Source organism: Rutidosis leptorrhynchoides, chromosome 6 (genome assembly GCF_046630445.1).
Source record: "Rutidosis leptorrhynchoides isolate AG116_Rl617_1_P2 chromosome 6, CSIRO_AGI_Rlap_v1, whole genome shotgun sequence".
Lineage (NCBI taxonomy): Eukaryota > Viridiplantae > Streptophyta > Magnoliopsida > Asterales > Asteraceae > Rutidosis > Rutidosis leptorrhynchoides.
In genome coordinates this window covers 351752651-351775438 of record NC_092338.1, presented here as the reverse complement: position 1 = coordinate 351775438, position 22788 = coordinate 351752651, and positions in this window count along the sequence as shown.

Below are 22788 nucleotides of genomic sequence, written 5' to 3'. Positions count from 1 at the left end.
TATTGATTATAGAAAATTAAATGACGCCACCAGAAAAGATCACTTTCCCTTACCTTTCATTGATCAAATGTTGGAAAGATTAGCCGAAAATAGTTACTATTGTTTTCTTGATGGTTTTTCCGGATATTTTCAAATTCCAATAGCACCCGAGGACCAAGAGAAAACCACATTCACGTGCCCTTATGGTACTTTTGCTTACAAACGCATGCCATTTGGACTTTGCAACGCCCCTGCAATCTTTCAAAGGTACATGATGGCGATTTTTCACGACATGATAGAAGAATGCATGGAAGTTTTCATGGATGACTTTTCAGTCTTCAATGATACTTTTGAAACATGTCTAGTTAATCTTGAACGAATGCTTATTAGATGCGAACAATCAAATCTAGTTCTTAATTGGGAGAAATGCCATTTCATGGTTAAAGAAGGCATCGTTCTTGGACATAAAATTTCAAAGGAAGGAATTGAAGTGGATAGAGCTAAAGTAGATGTAATTGCTAAACTTCCACATCCCACCAATGTTAGAGGAGTTAGGAGTTTTCTAGGGCATGCCGGTTTTTACCGACGTTTCATAAAAGATTTTTCTAAAATTGCCACTCCTATGAATAAACTCCTAGAAAAGGATGCTCCATTCATCTTTTCAGATGAATGTATCAAATCTTTTAATATTCTTAAAGAGAAACTCACTAATGCGCCAATCATGATAACTCCAAATTGGAATCTACCGTTTGAACTTATGTGCGATGCAAGTGATTTTGCGATGGGAGCTGTTTTAGGACAAACGATTGAAAAACGATTTCAACCTATTTATTATGCTAGTAAGATGTTACAAGGAGCACAAACGAATTATACAACTACTGAAAAAGAACTCCTTGCTATTGTCTTTACTTTTGACAAATTTCAATCATATCTCGTTCTAGCTAAAACGGTGGTCTATACCGACCATTCTGCACTTAGATACCTATTTTCAAAACAAGATGCCAAACCAAGATTAATCTGTTGGATCTTACTCTTACAAGAGTTTGATATAGAAATCCGAGATAAAAAGGGAGCAGAAAATCTCGCCGCCGATCATCTTTCTCGTCTTGAAAATCCTGAATTAGAAGTTCTAAATGAATCGGCCATACAAGACAACTTTTCTGATGAATATCTATTGAAGATAGATTATAATGAAATTCCATGGTTTGCAGACTATGCAAACTACTTAGTATGTGGATTCCTTGAAAAGGGGTTGTCATACCAAAAACGAAAGAAATTCTTTAGTGATATAAAACACTATTTCTGGGAAGATCCACATTTGTTTAAAAGTTGTCCCGATGAAATAATACGCCGATGTGTATTCGGAGATGAAGCTAGTCAAATCTTAAACCATTGTCACACAGGACCAACAGGAGGGCATTATGGGTGTAGTGACCCGAACTTTTCCATGTTTATATATATTAATTGAGATTGATATTTACATGATTAAATGTTTCTAACATGTTAAGCAATCAAACTTGTTAATACTTGATTAATTGAAATATGTTTCATATAGACAATTGACCACCCAAGTTGACCGGCGATTCACGAACGTTAAAACTTGTAAAAACGACATGACGATATATATATGGATATACATATGGTTAACATGAGATTATGATAAGTAAGTATCTCCATAAGTATATTAACAATGAGTTATATACATATAAACAAGACTACTAACTTAAGGATTTCGAAACGAGACATATATGTAACGATTATCGTTGTAACGACATTTAAATGTATATATATCATATTAAGATATATTAATATATCATAATATCATGATAATATAATAATTTAACATCTCATTAGATATAATAAACAATGGGTTAACAACATTAATTGAGATCGTTAACTTAAAGGTTTCAAAACAACACTTACATGTAACGACTAACGATGACTTAACGACTCAGTTAAAATGTATATACATGTAGTGTATTTAGATGTATTAAAATACTTTTGGAAGACTTCAAGACATATATCAAAACACTCATACTTAACGAAAATGGTTACAGTTACTTTCCTATTCTTTTCTTTCATCAAGAATTCTAGTCGTATTCTTACCCGTATTATACACAACTTCAAAACGTACTTACTATGGGTATATACCAATAGGAACTAGCATGGGATTCCACTCTTGATTATGTCATGTATGACTAATCAATTTTAACTTCTACCATGAGCTAGTCAACTAACTAGAACTCCTTTTAACCCCACTCACCACTCACCAATTACCACTCATCATTCACTCCATTTCACTTCCAATTCTCTTTCTAATTCTCTCTCAACACACACACACTATTATGAACGTATTTTTCCAGTAGTTAATCATCATCTTCATCAAAAATCACTTCAAGAATCAAGCTATAATCATCATAGGAAGAACACTTCAAGAACACTTCAAAAATCCCTTCAAGTTTACTAATTTACTTCCAAGCTTTCTAATCCATTCCAAGTAATCATCTAAGATCAAGAAACCTTTGTTATATACAGTAGGTTATCTTTATTATTCAAGGTAATATTCATATTCAAACTTTGGTTCAATTTCTATAACTATAACAATCTTATTTCAAGTGATGATCTTACTTGAACTTGTTTTCGTGTCATGATTCTGCTTCAAGAACTTCGAGCCATCCAAGGATCCGTTGAAGCTAGATCCATTTTTTTCTTTTCCAGTAGGTTTATCCAAGGAACTTAAGGTAGTAATGATGTTCATAACATCATTCGATTCATACATATAAAGCTATCTTATTCGAAGGTTTAAACTTGTAATCACTAGAACATAGTTTAGTTAATTCTAAACTTGTTCGCAAACAAAAGTTAATCCTTCTAACTTGACTTTTAAAATCAACTAAACACATGTTCTATATCTATATGATATGCTAACTTAATAATTTAAAACCTGGAAACACGAAAAACACCGTAAAACCGGATTTACGCCGTCGTAGTAACACCGCGGGCTGTTTTGGGTTAGTTAATTAAAAACTATGATAAACTTTGATTTAAAAGTTGTTATTCTGAGAAAATGATTTTTATTATGAACATGAAACTATATCCAAAAATTATGGTTAAACTCAAAGTGGAAGTATGTTTTCTAAAATAGTCATCTAGACGTCGTTCTTTCGACTGAAATGACTACCTTTACAAAAACGACTTGTAACTTATTTTTCCGACTATAAACCTATACTTTTTCTGTTTAGATTCATAAAATAGAGTTCAATATGAAACCATAGCAATTTGATTCACTCAAAACGGATTTAAAATGAAGAAGTTATGGGTAAAACAAGATTGGATAATTTTTCTCATTTTAGCTACGTGAAAATTGGTAACAAATCTATTCCAACCATAACTTAATCAACTTGTATTGTATATTATGTAATCTTGAGATACCATAGACACGTGTACAATGTTTCGACCTATCATGTCGACACATCTATATATATTTCGGAACAACCATAGACACTCTATATGTGAATGTTGGAGTTAGCTATACAGGGTTGAGGTTGATTCCAAAATATATATAGTTTGAGTTGTGATCAATACTGAGATACGTATACACTGGGTCGTGGATTGATTCAAGATAATATTTATTGATTTATTTATGTACATCTAACTGTGGACAACTAGTTGTAGGTTACTAACGAGGACAGCTGACTTAATAAACTTAAAACATCAAAATATATTAAAAGTGTTGTAAATATATTTTGAACATACTTTGATATATATGTATATATTGTTATAGGTTCGTGAATCAACCAGTGGCCAAGTCTTACTTCCCGACGAAGTAAAAATCTGTGAAAGTGAGTTATAGTCCCACTTTTAAAATCTAATATTTTTGGGATGAGAATACATGCAGGTTTTATAAATGATTTACAAAATAGACACAAGTACGTGAAACTAAATTCTATGGTTGAATTATCGAAATCGAATATGCCCCTTTTTATTAAGTCTGGTAATCTAAGAATTAGGGAACAGACACCCTAATTGACGCGAATCCTAAAGATAGATCTATTGGGCCTAACAAACCCCATCCAAAGTACCGGATGCTTTAGTACTTCGAAATTTATATCATATCCGAAGGGTGTCCCGAAATGATGGGGATATTCTTATATATGCATCTTGTTAATGTCGATTACCAGGTGTTCACCATATGAATGATTTTTATCTCTATGTATGGGATGTGTATTGAAATATGAAATCTTGTGGTCTATTATTATGATTTGATATATATAGGTTAAACCTATAACTCACCAACATTTTTGTTAACGTTTTAAGCATGTTTATTCTCAGGTGATTATTAAGAGTTTCCGCTGTCGCATACTTAAATAAGGATGAGATTTGGAGTCCATACTTGTATGATATTGTGTAAAAACTGCATTCAAGAAACTTATTTTGTTGTAACATATTTGTATTGTAAACCATTATGTAATGGTCGTGTGTAAACAGGATATTTTAGATTATCATTATTTGATAATCTACGTAAAGATTTTTAAAACCTTTATCTATGAAATAAAGGTTATGGTTTGTTTTAAAAATGAATGCAGTCTTTGAAAAAAAACTCATATAGAGGTCAAAATCTCGCAACGAAATCAATTAATATGGAACGTTTTTAAGCAATAAGAACGGGACATTTCAGTTGGTATCAGAGCGTTGGTCTTAGAGAACCAGAATTTTGCATTAGTGTGTCTTATCGAGTTTGTTAGGATGCATTAGTGAGTCTGGACTTCGACCATTTTTACTTGAAAAATGATTGCTTAACAAATTTTGTTGGAAACTATATATTTTTAACATGTGAATATTATGTGATATATTAATCTCTTAACGCGTTTGATATTATGTGATCGATGTCTACCTCTAGAATAAGTCCCATTGACTCACCTAATAATAATGAAGAGTCAAATGTAAATTGGAATGATTCGTGGACTGATTCACAAGTTCCCGAAGAGGAACCGGAAGAAGAGTCGGAACCAGAAGAAGAATCGGAACCGGAAGAAGAATCGGAACCGGATGAAGAAATAGAACCGGTGGGGGAAATAATAAAACGGTTAAGTAAAAGAAAATCCTCAACCAACCGACCAAGGTTAATTATAGTCAATGGTGTTTCCGCTAAGGAAGCAAAATATTGGGAGGATTACCAATTCTTCGATGAATCGGATTCTGACGAGAATTCCGATGATGTTATAGAAATTACCCCAACTGAATTTAAAAAGGCAAAAGAAAATAATAAGGGAAAGGGCATAAAAATAGAGAAATCTAATTCCAACCCCGATGAACTTTATATGTATCGTCAACCCCCGAAGTCCTTAAGTTGTAACAATGACCCGGGAACCTCTAAACCACCAGGTTTTTCTAAACCAATGTGGAAAACGACGGCTCGTATTAGGGGAACATCATATATCCCTAGAAACTTGGCAAAACGAACCAAAACCGAAGAAGAAGAAACAAGCGAGTCGGAATAAGATAGTTGTATTTGTGTGGTGTAATATATGTGATATAGTGTGCTTATGCTTTATGATATATGTAAAAATTGCTTGTATTAATAAGTATTTTTTTTTATAAATCTAACTATTGTCTATTTTACAGTATAAAAACACAAAATGGATAGACAACCCAATATTTTAAGAGACCTACCGGAGACATGATTGATGAAATCTTGTCTAGAGTCGGTCAGAATTCTTCGGCACAACTATTTAAGGCGAGATCAGTTTGTAAGACATTCGAAGAACGTTCCAAGAATGCCTTGGTTTATAAAAGGCTTTCGTTCAAAAGATGGGGGATATCACATTGGGAAATCCATAAGTTACGATGTGTTTACTTTGACGCATATATTGCGGGGAACCCAAATGCTATTTTACGCAATGGGTTAAGAAATTATTTTGACTCAATATATCCGAATATTGGACTTCATGATTTAGAAAAAGCGGCTATCATGCAACATAAAGAAGCATGTTATGCTTACGGATTAGTAATGTTCGCTTCTCACCAAAGTGAGAACAAGAACATCGACCTACAACTATTAAACAAAACGTTCCCACAAGTGACGGAGTCGGTAATTGGGGTAAGAAATGAGGTTTTTAGATTGTTACGGGACTGTTGGACATTACGTAACCCTCGTCCCTTTGACGACGTTACAATACGCTGTCTTATCAACGGCCATAACGGTTATGTTCCACAAGACCAAGGATGGGAAGTAGTCCTAGTAAAACCAGAATGCATGACTTGTTTCTGGACGTATGAATTACGTGTCTTTATTGCCTTTGCTGAACGACTTGTGTACTAGCTAGAATTATCTTCACAACTATCTTGTATCAAAGTTATTGTGTGCTATATTTCATGATTTATGTAAAATAAGCGGTATTGTAAGTTTGCAAAATATTGTATAAAAGTTTGAACGCGAAATATTATTATAATCAGTTTTTCATATAGAATTGTAGTAGTTGAATTGTATATTAGCTACTAAGTATGAACTTAACGGGTAGGTACTACCCGAATTTAAACTTATTATACGCTAATATGAAGAAAAAGCTTTTATAAATGAGTTCATATTTTGCTACGAAATACTATTAACTACTCTTAATATTCTGTATGATTAACTTGTTCCATTTGACTATTTTGAAGGAAATGGCACCGACTACTCGACACACCGTGAATATGAATGAAGAGGAATTCCGTACTTTTCTAGCTTCAAACATAGCCGCAGTACAGGCTGCGCTACATACCAACAATAACCTTGGATCTAGCAGTACAGGAAATCGTGTAGGATGCACCTACAAAGAATTCACTGCCTGCAAACCTTGGAATTTGATGGAACCGAAGGACCGATCGGATTGAAACGGTGGACCGAGAAGGTCGAATCGGTGTTTGCCATAAGTAAGTGTACTGAAGAGGATAAAGTGAAGTACGCTATGCATACCTTCACAGGTTCTGCGTTAACATGGTGAAATACCTATCTAGAGCAAGTGGGACAAGACGATGCGTACGCACTACCGTGGTCAGCATTCAAGCACTTGATGAACGAGAAGTACCGTCCCCGAACCGAGGTCAATAAGCTCAAGACAGAACTTAGAGGGTTACGAACCCAAGGATTTGATATTACCACGTACGAAAGACGATTCACAGAATTGTGCCTATTGTGTCCGGGAGCATTCGAAGATGAGGAAGAGAAGATCGACGCGTTTGTGAAAGGATTACCGGAAAGAATCCAAGAAGATATAAGTTCACACGAGCCCGCCTCCATACAACAGGCATGTAGAATGGCTCACAAACTAGTGAACCAGATTGAAGAAAGAATTAAAGAACAGACTGCTGAAGAGGCCAATGTGAAGCAAGTCAAAAGAAAGTGGGAGGAAAACGGTGATAAGAATCACCAATACAACAACAACAGCAATTACAACAATTATCCCAACAATCGCAACATCAATCGCAACTACAACAAACGGCCCAACAACAACAACAACAACAACTACAACAATCATCCCAACAACAATAATAACCGCAACAACAACAACAACAATCAGAAGCAGCTATGCCAAAGGTGTGAAAAGTATCACTCGGGGTTCTGCACCAAATTTTGCAACAAGTGTAAAAGAAATGGTCATAGCGCGGCGAAGTGTGAGGTCTACGGACCAGGGGTTAATAGAACAAAAGGAACAAATGGTGTCGGAACGAGTAATGGCGGAGCAAGTAGTGTCGGAGCAAGTTATGCCAATGTAGTTTGTTATAAATGTGGAAAACCAGGCCACATTATTAGAAATTGCCCGAACCAGGAGAACACGAATGGACAAGGCCGCGGAAGAGTTTTCAATATTAATGCGGCAGAGGCACAGGAAGACCCGGAGCTTGTTACGGGTACGTTTCTTATTGACAATCAATCTGCTTACGTTTTATTTGATTCGGGTGCGGATAGAAGCTATATGAGTAGAGATTTTTGTGCTAAATTAAGTTGTCCATTGACGCCTTTTGATAGTAAATTTTTACTCGAATTAGCAAATGGTAAATTAATTTCAGCAGATAATATATGTCGGAATCGAGAAATTAAACTGGTTAGCGAAACATTTAAGATTGACTTGATACCAGTAGAGTTAGGGAGTTTTGATGTGATAATCGGTATGGACTGGTTGAAAGAAGTGAAAGCAGAGATCGTTTGTTACAAAAATGCAATTCGCATTATACGAGAAAAAGGAAAACCCTTAATGGTGTACGGAGAAAAGGGCAACACGAAGCTACATCTTATTAGTAATTTGAAGGCACAAAAACTAATAAGAAAAGGTTGCTATGCTGTTCTAGCACACGTCGAGAAAGTACAAACTGAAGAAAAGAGCATCAATGATGTTCCCGTCGCAAAAGAATTTCCCGATGTATTTCCGAAAGAATTACCGGGATTACCCCCACATCGATCCGTTGAATTTCAAATAGATCTTGTACCAGGAGCTGCACCAATAGCTCGTGCTCCTTACAGACTCGCACCCAGCGAGATGAAAGAACTGCAAAGCCAATTACAAGAACTTTTCGAGCATGGTTTCATTCGACCAAGCACATCACCGTGGGGAGCTCCTGTTTTGTTTGTCAAGAAGAAAGATGGTACATTCAGGTTGTGTATCGACTACCGAGAGTTGAATAAACTTACCATCAAGAACCGCTACCCACTACCGAGAATCGACGACTTATTTGATCAACTACAAGGCTCGTCTGTTTATTCAAAGATTGACTTACGTTTCGGGTATCATCAAATGCGGGTGAAAGAAGATGATATTTCAAAGACTGCTTTCAGAACACGTTACGGTCATTACGAGTTTATGGTCATGGCATTTGGTTTAACTAATGCACCAGCTGTGTTCATGGACCTTATGAACCGAGTGTGTGGACCATACCTTGACAAGTTTGTCATTGTTTTCATTGATGACATACTTATTTACTCAAAGAATGACTAAGAACACGGTGAACATTTGAGAAAGGTGTTAGAAGTATTGAGGAAGGAAGAATTGTACGCTAAATTTTCAAAGTGTGCATTTTGGTTGGAAGAAGTTCAATTACTCGGTCACATAGTGAACAAAAAAGGTATTATGGTGGATCCGGCAAAGATAGAAACTGTTGAAAAGTGGGAAACCCCGAAAACTCCGAAACACATAAGCCAGTTTTTAGGACTAGCTGGTTACTACAGAAGGTTCATCCAAGACTTTTCCAGAATAGCAAAACCCTTGACTGCATTAACGCATAAAAGGAAGAAATTTGAATGGAAGGATGAACAAGAGAAAGCGTTTCAGTTATTGAAGAAAAAGCTAACTACGGCACCTATATTGTCATTGCCTGAAGGGAATGATGATTTTGTGATTTATTGTGACGCATCAAAGTAAGGTCTCGGTTGTGTATTAATGCAACGAACGAAGGTGATTGCTTATGCGTCTAGACAATTGAAGATTCACGAGCAAAATTATACGACGCATGATTTGGAATTATGCGCGGTTGTTTTTGCATTAAAGACTTGGAGGCACTACTTATATGGGGTCAAAAGTATTATATATACCGACCACAAAAGTCTTCAACACATATTTAATCAGAAATAACTGAATATGAGGCAGCGTAGGTGGATTGAATTGTTGAATGATTACGACTTTGAGATTCGTTACCACCGGGGGAAGGCAAATGTGGTAGCCGATGCCTTGAGCAGGAAGGACAGAGAACCCATTCGAGTAAAATCTATGAATATAATGATTCATAATAACCTTACTACTCAAATAAAGGAGGTGCAACAAGAAGTTTTAAAAGAAGGAAATTTAAAGGATGAAATACCCAAAGAATCGGAGCAGCATCTTAATATTCGGGAAGACGGAATCCGGTATAGGGCTGAAAGGATTTGGGTACCAAAATTTGGAGATATGAGAGAAATGGTACTTAGAGAAGCTCATAAAACCAGATACTCAATACATCCTGGAACGGGGAAGATGTACAAGGATCTCAAGAAACATTTTTGGTGGCCGGGTATGAAAGCCGATGTTGCTAAATACGTAGGAGAATGTTTGACGTGTTCTAAGGTCAAAGCTGAGCATCAGAAACCATCAGGTCTACTTCAATAACCCGAAATCCCAGAATGGAAATGGGAAAACATTACCATGGATTTCATTACTAAATTGCCAAGGACTACAAGTGGTTTTGATACTATTTGGGTAATAGTTGATCGTCTCACCAAATCAGCACACTTCCTGCCAATAAGAGAAGATGACAAGATGGAGAAGTTAGCACGACTGTATTTGAAGGAATTCGTCTCCAGACATGGAATACCAATCTCTATTATCTCTGATAGGGATTGCAGATTTATTTCAAGATTCTGGCAGACATTACAGCAAGCATTAGGAACTCGTCTAGACATGAGTACTGCCTATCATCCATAAACTGATGGGCAGAGCGAAAGGACGATACAAACGCTTGAAGACATGCTACGAGCATGTGTTATTGATTTCGGAAACAGTTGGGATCGACATCTACCGTTAGCAGAATTTTCCTACAACAACAGCTACCATTCAAGCATTGAGATGGCGCCGTTTGAAGCACTTTATGGTAGAAAGTGCAGGTCTCCAATTTTTTGGAGTGAAGTGGGGGATAGACAGATTACGGGTCCAAATTCAACAACGGTTGAAAACCGCCCAAAGTCGACAAAAGAGCTACGCTGACATTAAAAGAAAAGATATAGAATTTGAAATTGAAGATATGGTCATGCTTAAAGTTGCACCTTGGAAAGGCGTTGTTCGATTTGGTAAACGAGGGAAATTAAATCCAAGGTATATTGGACCATTCAAGATTATTGATCGTGTCGGACCAGTAGCTTACCGACTTGAGTTACCTCAACAACTCGCAGCTGTACATAACACTTTCCACGTCTCGAATTTGAAGAAATGTTTTGCTAAAGAAGATCTCACTATTCCGTTAGATGAAATCCAAATCAACGAAAAACTCCAATTCATCGAAGAACCCGTCGAAATAATGGATCGTGAGGTTAAAAGACTTAAGCAAAACAAGATACCAATTGTTAAGGTTCGATGGAATGCTTGTAGAGGACCCGAGTTCACCTGGGAGCGTGAAGATCAGATGAAGAAGAAATACCCACATCTATTTCCAGAAGATTCGTCAACACCTTCAACAGCTTAAAATTTCGGGACGAAATTTATTTAACGGGTAGGTACTGTAGTGACCCGAACTTTTCCATGTTTATATATATTAATTGAGATTGATATTTACATGATTAAATGTTTCCAACATGTTAAGAAATCAAACTTGTTAAGACTTGATTAATTGAAATATGTTTCATATAGACAATTGACCACCCAAGTTGATCGGCGATTCACGAACGTTAAAACTTGTAAAAATGACATGACGATATATATATGGATATACATATGGTTAACATGAGATTATGATAAGTAAGTATCTCCATAAGTATATTAACAATGAGTTATATACATATAAACAAGACTACTAACTTAAGGATTTCGAAACGAGACATATATGTAACGATTATCGTTGTAACGACATTTAAATGTATATATATCATATTAAGATATATTAATATATCATAATATCATGATAATATAATAATTTAACATCTCATTAGATATAATAAACAATGGGTTAACAACATTAATTGAGATCGTTAACTTAAAGGTTTCAAAACAACACTTACATGTAACGACTAACGATGACTTAACGACTCAGTTAAAATGTATATACATGTAGTGTATTTAGATGTATTAAAATACTTTTGGAAGACTTCAAGACATATATTAAAACACTCATACTTAACGAAAATGGTTACAGTTACTTTCCCATTCTTTTCTTTCATCAAGAATTCTAGTCGTATTCTTACCCGTATTATACACAACTTCAAAACGTACTTACTATGGGTATATACCAATAGGAACTAGCATGGAATTCCACTCTTGATTATGTCATGTATGACTAATCAATTTTAACTTCTACCATAAGCTAGTCAACTAACTAGAACTCCTTTTAACCCCACTCACCACTCACCACTCACCAATTACCACTCATCATTCACTCCATTTCACTTCCAATTCTCTTTCTAATTCTCTCTCAACACACACACACTATTATGAACGTATTTTTCCAGTAGTTAATCATCATCTTCATCAAAAATCACTTCAAGAATCAAGCTATAATCATCATAGGAAGAACACTTCAAGAACACTTCAAAAATCCCTTCAAGTTTACTAATTTACTTCCAAGCTTTCTAATCCATTCCAAGTAATCATCTAAGATCAAGAAACCTTTGTTATATACAGTAGGTTATCTTTCTTATTCAAGGTAATATTCATATTCAAACTTTGGTTCAATTTCTATAACTATAACAATCTTATTTCAAGTGATGATCTTACTTGAACTTGTTTTCGTGTCATGATTCTGCTTCAAGAACTTCGAGCCATCCAAGGATCCGTTGAAGCTAGATCCATTTTTCTCTTTTCAGTAGGTTTATCCAAGGAACTTAAGGTAGTAATGATGTTCATAACATCATTCGATTCATACATATAAAGCTATCTTATTCGAAGGTTTAAACTTGTAATCACTAGAACATAGTTTAGTTAATTCTAAACTTGTTCGCAAACAAAAGTTAATCCTTCTAACTTGACTTTTAAAATCAACTAAACACATGTTCTATATCTATATGATATGCTAACTTAATAATTTAAAACCTGGAAACACGAAAAACACCGTAAAACCGGATTTACGCCATCGTAGTAACACCGCGGGCTGTTTTGGGTTAGTTAATTAAAAACTATGATAAACTTTGATTTAAAAGTTGTTATTCTAAGAAAATGATTTTTATTATGAACATGAAACTATATCCAAAAATTATGGTTAAACTCAAAGTGGAAGTATGTTTTCTAAAATAGTCATCTAGACGTCGTTCTTTCGACTGAAATGACTACCTTTACAAAAACGACTTGTAACTTATTTTTACAACTATAAACCTATACTTTTTCTATATAGATTCATAAAATAGAGTTCAATATGAAACCATAGCAATTTGATTCACTCAAAACGGATTTAAAATGAAGAAGTTATGGGTAAAACAAGATTGGATAATTTTTCTCATTTTAGCTACGTGAAAATTGGTAACAAATCTATTCCAACCATAACTTAATCAACTTGTATTGTATATTATGTAATCTTGAGATACCATAGACACGTATACAATGTTTCGACCTATCATGTCGACACATCTATATATATTTCGAAACAACCATAGACACTCTATATGTGAATGTTGGAGTTAGCTATACAGGGTTGAGGTTGATTCCAAAATATATATAGTTTGAATTGTGATCAATACTGAGATACGTATACACTGGGTCGTGGATTGATTCAAGATAATATTTATTGATTTATTTCTGTACATCTAACTGTGGACAACTAGTTGTAGGTTACTAACGAGGACAGCTGACTTAATAAACTTAAAACATCAAAATATATTAAAAGTGTTGTAAATATATTTTGAACATACTTTGATATATATGTATATATTGTTATAGGTTCGTGAATCAACCAGTGGCCAAGTCTTACTTCCCGACGAAGTAAAAATCTGTGAAAGTGAGTTATAGTCCCACTTTTAAAATCTAATATTTTTGGGATGAGAATACATGCAGGTTTTATAAATGATTTACAAAATAGACACAAGTACGTGAAACTAAATTCTATGGTTGAATTATCGAAATCGAATATGCCCCTTTTTATTAAGTCTGGTAATCTAAGAATTAGGGAACAGACACCCTAATTGACGCGAATCCTAAAGATAGATCTATTGGGCCTAACAAACCCCATCCAAAGTACCGGATGCTTTAGTACTTCGAAATTTATATCATATCCGAAGGGTGTCCCGGAATGATGGAGATATTCTTATATATGCATCTTGTTAATGTCGGTTACCGGGTGTTCACCATATGAATGATTTTTATCTCTATGTATGGGATGTGTATTGAAATATGAAATCTTGTGGTCTATTATTATGATTTGATATATATAGGTTAAACCTATAACTCACCAACATTTTTGTTGACGTTTTAAGCATGTTTATTCTCAGGTGATTATTAAGAGCTTCCGCTGTCACATACTTAAATAAGGACGAGATTTGGAGTCCATACTTGTATGATATTGTGTAAAAACTGCATTCAAGAAACTTATTTTGTTGTAACATATTTGTATTGTAAACCATTATGTAATGGTCGTGTGTAAACAGGATATTTTAGATTATCATTATTTGATAATCTACGTAAAGCTTTTTAAAACCTTTATCTATGAAATAAAGGTTATGGTTTGTTTTAAAAATGAATGCAGTCTTTGAAAAACGTCTCATATAGAGGTCAAAACCTCGCAACGAAATCAATTAATATGGAACGGTTTTAAGCAATAAGAACGGGACATTTCAATGGGCCTCAACTCACAGCAAGAAAAGTTTACGACACTGGATTCTATTGGCCTACAATTTTCAAAGACGCACACCTTCTTTGCAAATCCTGTGATGCTTGTCAAAGGGCCGGAAAAATAAGTCAACGTGATGAAATGCCACAAAATGTCATTCAAGTATGTGAAGTATTTGACATTTGGTGTATTGACTTTATGGGTCCATTTCCAAAATCTCATAATAATCTCTACATTCTCGTTGCCATTGATTATGTATCTAAATGGGCGGAAGCACAAGCTCTCCCAACTAACAATGCACGAGTTGTAGTCAACTTTTTAAAACGTCTTTTTGCAAGGTTTGGAACACCGAAAGATTTAATAAGTGATCGGGGTACTCATTTTTGTAATAATCAACTTGAAAAAGTTCTCAAAAGATATGGAGTAACTCATAAAATCTCCACCGCTTATCATCCACAAACAAGTGGACAAGTTGAAAATACCAACCGAGCTTTAAAACGTATTCTAGAAAAAACCGTAGGATCAAATCCGAAGGAATTGTCCATGAAATTGGAGGATGCACTCTGGGCTTTTAGAACAGCCTACAAAATTCTAATTGGTACCACACCTTTTAAACTCGTTTACAGAAAAGCATGTCATCTTCCAGTAGAAATTGAACACAAAGCATTTTGGGCTTTGAAGACATGTAATCTTGATTTACATGAAGCCGGACGTCTACGGTTAAGTCAATTAAACGAATTAGAAGAATTAAGACATGAAGCATATGAAAATTCGTTAATCTATAAGGAAAGAACGAAGAAATGGCATGATAAAAGAATCAGAAGTTCAAAAGAATTTAAGGAAGGAGATAGAGTTCTTCTTTTCAATTCACGATTCAAGCTATTTCCTGAAAAATTGAAATCAAGATGGTCTGGACCATTCACAGTCAAAAGAGTTTTCCCATACGGAACAATAGAATTAATAAATTCAAATGGGATTGAATTTAAAGTTAATGGTCACAGAGTTAAACATTACATACATGATCCGATGGAAGTTGACAACGAAGTTAATCACAATTTCAACCAAGTGTGGGGAGGTTCGAATCTTTTTAGGGTAATTTGTATTTCTGTTAGAGTTAGATGTTCTGTTTTCATGTAGTTCGCGAAAATGGAACCCGAATGGTCTTTCCCTAGCAGACCCTAAAGGACTAGTCTTCTCCCCCCATTCTGAATTTTTATTTTTTTTAGGTTTTACGAGATGAAGACTTCCTGTGAACTAAACCATGGTCTAATGCTACACGCTTTGATCACTAAACGTAATAATGACACCCTTCCAAGTGAAATAGTATCATTAATCAGAGGTAAATTGGACGGAGTAAGAAAAGAATCCAGGAACAAAAATAATAAGTTACAGTTTGGTAAAGGAAAATCAAAATCCGCAGCAAAAAGAAGAGCACGACACCTTGAAAGATGTCACAAATGCAGAAAATGGTCACACGAAGGAATATGCTCGACGAATCAGACATATTCCAATACCGAATTTGTTACTTTATGCAGAGATGGACCGTTCATATGTTTCGAAGAAAAAACATTAAATGCTCGAGGTTACGCCTATGTATCTATGGAAAACCAATTAGTCCGACTGTCTTATGAGTGGGCTAAAGCAGGTCACTAAGAATTCTATTTCACAGAGATTTACTAATACTGAAACTGGAGGTTCATCATCATCATCATCTAGACGACCTGCTCAAGAACCTGAACCAGAACCCGAACAAGAACCACAACAGGAACAACAACATCAGCCTGATCAACATGTACCTTATTATAATCCGCTACAGTTTGTTAATGAATTCATAGTATTTCCGATGCATCCGCCTATAGAATACCCAACGATTCCTGAACACACGTTGCATCCTAATCTGAGATTCGATAGACGATGGAGAGATTACCCGGCATATCAAAGTAATAAATTCAAATTAGTAACGAAAGATGTAGAGGTGCCTAGGGTAATTGATTGGGATCCTTTGAAAAGGGTCCAACTTGCTGACCGTGTTAGGGAGCATTTGATCCAAAGGTATGACAGTTCTTCTTTTACTGATTGGGAACGCTTATTCACCATTCGTAGACCTGTATATAAGGAATGGTGTGTTGAGCTGATGAGTACTATAGCGTTAAATGTAGTAGATAGATTAGATGATAGAAGTTTTCTTAGATTTAAACTTGGCGGTAGGATATACAGGATGTCCATGCTGGACATGGCCAGGGCATTACATGATGGAATTCAACAAGTTCATAAAACATGTTCTTAAAGTTAACATGATTACAAAAACCAATTTGTAGTAGTGTTAAAGCAAGCGGAAGCAAAATGATAAGTTCATGTTTATATGTTTAGCCTTTTAGTTAAATTCCATGTAATATCAAGTCTTGAATATATGCTTACATATAACATTAAAGGAAGTAAGATTATACCTCCTCAAGCTAGTTGAGGGTTGTTTTCAAGGTTGCAAGATGATGATGATGAAGATGAAGGAAAGTAGAGCTTCTAACTTGAAGCCTCAAGTGTGTAATACCCACAAGCAATGATCCCAACACCTTTGTAATTAGTTAGGATTTGAATGACACTAAATATGAGCTTGTAAGAAAAATTAAAACTCCCTTGAGCACCCAAAAAAGGCCACGGCCTGCTGCTATTTTTGAGCAGAATTTTTCTGTTTTGCAAGCTTGAAATGACTAGTTTTTACTTGAGAGAAAGTGAGTCAAAAACTTGGTTCAAGTGTAAGACATGCACCTATGAAGTTGTGTATATAGGAAGTAGTAAAACAAGCATGGGAGCTCTTTCTTGGAGTCCAAAATTCTGCACATATCATGGGTATTACAATATTCAAGTTGTTTTATAAAGCAATACATTTATATAAACCCATGTATATATATATTTTTGTTACTTCTACATTTTATAACCTTTTATAAAATATAACACAACTTAATCATTTAAACCTTTGAACAATTATATTTATAAATTATCCAAATAATTTATTTCAAGTAATCATATTTTAGAAAACCGATTTTCTAAATTTCAAGTGTCGCGTATTTATTTAACGAACCAATAGTTAAGATCAAATACATATAAGGTGTCGGTAAGCTTGTTATTGGGTATGACCCGACTTGGATCATAACATGTTAGCCACATTAATTTAATATGTCTCTCGAGCATACGAAATACCTTCAATCTCCCACTTGCACGAGAAACATAAGAAATTAATGCAAGTGACGGATACCACCTAACGACCGTCCATCACCCCAATATGTTATGACTATGTGCCATTCAATAACATCATCCCTTTCGAGTTCCCATCTCGAATATGAATAGGTGAATCTTTTCATTATATCCTTTCGTCCTAGATGTCATGTTAAATCCAAGAGATACAGAGTGATCACTCTCTTATAGATTTAACTTTACCAGGCCTTAGACATCTGACTCTCAACGAATAAGAGGGACAAATTCCATCTTGACTACATACGTTCAAGATATACACTTTACATTATACCTGAGTTCTCCCTTATGTACTACCATATTTCAAAATAGCAAAGGAAAGAATCAAGGCACAATATTTGGTGAATATCCGAACCCAATATGTATCTCAGGTCAGAGGATACAATGATATTCTCCTTTACTCAAAATTACATGTGATCAACCACAAAGGCTCTATACAGTAATTCTTGAGAGCGGGTCTTCCAATATTTGTATCCCACAAATATCTATGAACCTTGGTTGCAACCTTGCCCCACATTCAACCTGAATGTATACCAATCCGAGTTCATAATAGTCTAAACCTCACACTTGTTCCCACAAATGTGATCGACTACGGAATTTAGAATAATAGTTTATTCATGGATAAAATATGCAAAATTGGAACATGACTCATAATTAAATTAATACCATAATTATATTAATGAGTTTGAACTAATTCGTTCCGTTACAATACATAAAATAGATCATTTCCAATCACTAGAATATCGAAGCCCCAATGCACAAACATGTCCTTCATGTTTTGGCCCATGTAAAAGCTTCGTTAGTGGATCCGCAACATTTTGATCTGTGTGAACTTTGTGAATACATATCTTTCCCTTTTCAACCTCATCCCTGATGTAGTTGAATCTCCGCTCAATGTGACGAGTCTTTTGATGAGCACGAGGTTCCTTGATTTGAGCAATCGCACCCTCGTTGTCACAAAAGATCTCAAGAGGGTCCTGAATGGAAGGGACCACTCCTAAGTCGTCTATGAATTTCTTCATCCATGCAGCTTCCTGAGCTGCCAGTGAGGCGGCAATGTACTCTGACTCTGTAGTGGATAACGCAACAACCTCCTGTTTCGAACTCTTCCAAGAGACCGCACCACCATTTAACATGAAGACATAACCGGATTGTGATCGAGAGTCATCTCGATCAGTTTGGAAACTCGCGTCCACGTAACCTTTTACAGCGAGTTCCTCCTCACCAGACCCATATATTAGAAACATATCCTTAGTCCTCCTAAGGTATTTCAATATACTTTTAACAGCAATCCAATGACTGTTTCCTGGGTTATTCTGGTATCTACTTGTCAAGCTTAGAGTGCATGACACATCCGGTCTAGTACATATCATTGCATACATGATAGACCCAATAGCAGATGCGTATGGGACTTTCTTCATTCTCTCTTGTTCATCTTTCGTGGTAGGACACTGAGATGAACTGAGAATGGTTCCTCTTTGAATAGGTACCAAACCTTTCTTAGAGTTTTCCATCTTGAACCTTTTCAAGATTTTGTCAATGTATGTACTTTGACTTAAACCTATCAATCTCTTGGATCTATTCCTATAGATCCCAATCCCCAATATGTATTGTGCTTCTCCAAGATCCTTAATGGAGAAGCAACCTTTTAGCCAAGTTTTGACCTCTTGCATTGTGGTTATATCATTCCCAAACAATAATATATCATCCACATATAGCACAAGGAACATTATAGAGCTCCCACTAGCCTTCTTGTATACACAAGCTTCATCACCATTTTTAATGAAGCCAAATTTCTTTGCCTCTTCATTAAAACGATGATTCCACATTCTAGATGCTTGTTTCAATCCGTAGATTGATTTCTTTAACTTGCATACCTTTTTAGGATTTTTCGGATCAACAAAACCTTCGGGCTGTACCATATAAACATCTTCCTCAAGATATCCATTTAGGAAAGCGGTTTTGACATCCATTTGCCATATTTCATAGTCATAATGAGCAGCAATGGCAAGTAATATCCTAATAGACTTTAGCATTGCCACAGGCGAAAAAGTTTCATCATAGTCAACCCCTTGAGTTTGAGTGAAACCTTTTGCTACAAGTCTAGCTTTATATGTATCCAAGTTTCCATGTATGTCGGTTTTCATTTTGAACAGCCATTTACAATCAACTAGCCTAGAGCCAGGAGGTTGCGCAACAAGTTCCCAAACTTGGTTGTCATACATGGATTGCATCTCAGCATTCATGGCTTCCTGCCATTTATCTTTATCAATCCTTGATAAAGCATCTTGGTAGTTTATTGGTTCATCCAAATCAACCACATAGCAACCATCCATGAGAAACCCATATCTCTCAGGAGGATTACTAATCCTACCAGATCTGCGAACGTCTTGTGTATTTTGATCATCCATTTGATCACTCTCAACATTTTCATGTTGAGTGCTAGTGTCAACCAATTGTGTATCATCTACTTGATCTTGAACCTCTTCAAGATCTATCTTCCTTTCACTATTTCCTTCCATTAGGAACTTAGTTTCAAGGAATTCAGCCTTCCGAGCAACAAATACATTCTGCTCGGAAGGATCATAGAAATAGTATCCCATATCATCCTTGGGATATCCTATAAAGATACACTTCGTGGATCGAGCATTCAACTTATTAGGGACGTAACGCTTAGGGTAAGCTTCACATCCCCATACCTTTAAGTATGATAGAGATGGAGGTTTTCCAAACCACATCTCATGAGGTGTTCGTTCCACTTTCTTGGTTGGGGCCATATTTAAAATACGAGCCGCTGAGCATAGACAATAACCCCAGAATGATAGAGGTAACGAGCTTCTAGCCATCATAGATCGAACCATATCCATTAGGGTTCAGTTCCTCCTTTCAGACACACCATTAAGCTGTGGTGTCCCGGGTGGAGTAAGTTGCGAGATAATCCCACAACTTCTAAGATGATCTTGGAAGGCATCGCTTAGGTATTCACCTCCTCTATCGGTTCGAAGTACCTTAATTGTCTTATTGAGTTGATTTTGTACTTCGTTTTGATATTCTTTGAATGCTTCAAACGTTTCGTCCTTGTGTCTTAATAAGTAGACATATCCGAAACGACTAAAGTCATCAATGAAAGTAACGAAGTATCTTTCACCATTCCTAGCTATGGGCTTAAAGGGTCCACATACATCCGAATGTATTAATCCCAATAAGTCCTTAGCCCTTTCATAGGTCCCTTTGAAAGGTGCTTTAGTCATTTTGCCTTGTAAACAAGATTCACACACATCAAACGAGTCCATCTCATTTGATTTCAAGAGTCCATTCTTTTGAAGTGTATGCATTCGGTTCTTGTTTATGTGACCAAGGCGACAATGCCATAAGTAGGAATCACTCAAATCCCTTTTGAGTTTCTTGGTGCTAGTGTGGTATATAGAGCTCGATGATGTGTCATCATGAACCAATTCATAAATTCCATTTGAAGGCGAAGCCTTGAAATAGAATACATTATCTTTAGAAACATGAATATCATCATCAATAAAATTAACAACGTAACCACATTGTTTTAAGCGAGAAATAGAAATAATGTTTCTACACAAATCCGGAGCATACAAAACATTTTCTAAAATAAGTTCCAATCCGCTTGGAAGCTTCAAAATAAAATCTCCTTGAGCTTTAACATGCACCTTTGCACCATTGCCCATATAGAGACTTGATGTTCCCGCCTTATGATCACTTCTTTTGAACCCCTGCAAAGAATTGCAAATATGAGTTCCACATCCCGTGTCTAATACCCATGTATTAGAAGAAGTAATACTAAGCTCTATATATACCATATACATATTACCTGAGGTTTGCCCTGCATCCCTCTTGTCCTTCAACTCCTTAAGATAGACCGGACAGTTTCGTTTCCAATGACCCATCTCACCGCAACCGAAACATGGGTCTTCTTTGGGGTTTGCCTTCTCGGCTACCTTTTGCTTCTTAGCCTTGTTGATGGTTGGGGTAACCATCTTCCCTTTCCCTTTGCCTTGATGGGCGGGTCCTTTTCTCTTGGCCACCTTTGGCTTAGAGGTGTTACCTTTTGACCCACCTTGATCGATTGCTAACACGGGTAAAGCCCTTTTACCCATGCTAGTTTCCGCCGTTCTAAGCATACCGTGAAGCTCACATATGGTCTTATCCATCCCATTCATATTGTAATTAATTACAAATTGATCAAACCTTTTTGATAGGGAGTTAAGGATAAGATCGGTGGCTAACTCATTTGATATGTTTAGGTTAAGACGGTTAGCACGATCGATAAGGCTTTTCATCTTAAGTACATAAGATGAAACCGATTGGGTATCGTCCATACGACAAGCATGTAGCGCCCGAACGGTCTCGAAACGCTCGACACGTGCTTGTTGAAGGAACATCTCCTTCAATTGCGTTATCATGTCGTATGCACTATGATGCTCGAAATCCTTTTGGAGTTCGGGAATCATAGTCCCAAGCATTAGGCATGAGACTTGAAGGGAGTCGCGGCAATACTTATCGTAAAAGGCCATTGCCTCCTCATCATCCTCATCCGGTTGATCGGGAATGGGGTCCTCAAGTACATACGCTTTATCCTCTTGTTTGAGGACAATCCGAAGATTGCGGAACCAATCCATAAAGTTGGTATGGTTGAGTTTGTCTTTCTCTAAGAGAGACCTTAATGATAGGTTGTTTAGGTTAAGTGGTGCGTTTGGTATGTTGTTGTTATTATTGGCGGCCATCTACAAAATTAACAAAGTTCGTTTAAGTATCGATTTTAATTTAACATTCAATACCCTTTAAATCAAATTGAACTATTAAATTCTAGAATCCAATGGTAAACCAAATTTCGGTTAGGTGACCTTTATCCCGCAATTTGATTTAGCTAGGTAGTCAATAAATGATAATTGCAATCCATTTGCAACTTCTAGAGTATGGGATCATGCAATCCTTTTGCATGGCATATTTATCCCATCAACGCCCATTTGTTCCTCATGCTTCGGTGACCCTAAGTTCATGATTCCCAAATTAAGTCGTCCTACTTGTATAGACTTGTAAATTCAGCATACATGTGGTTAGGTG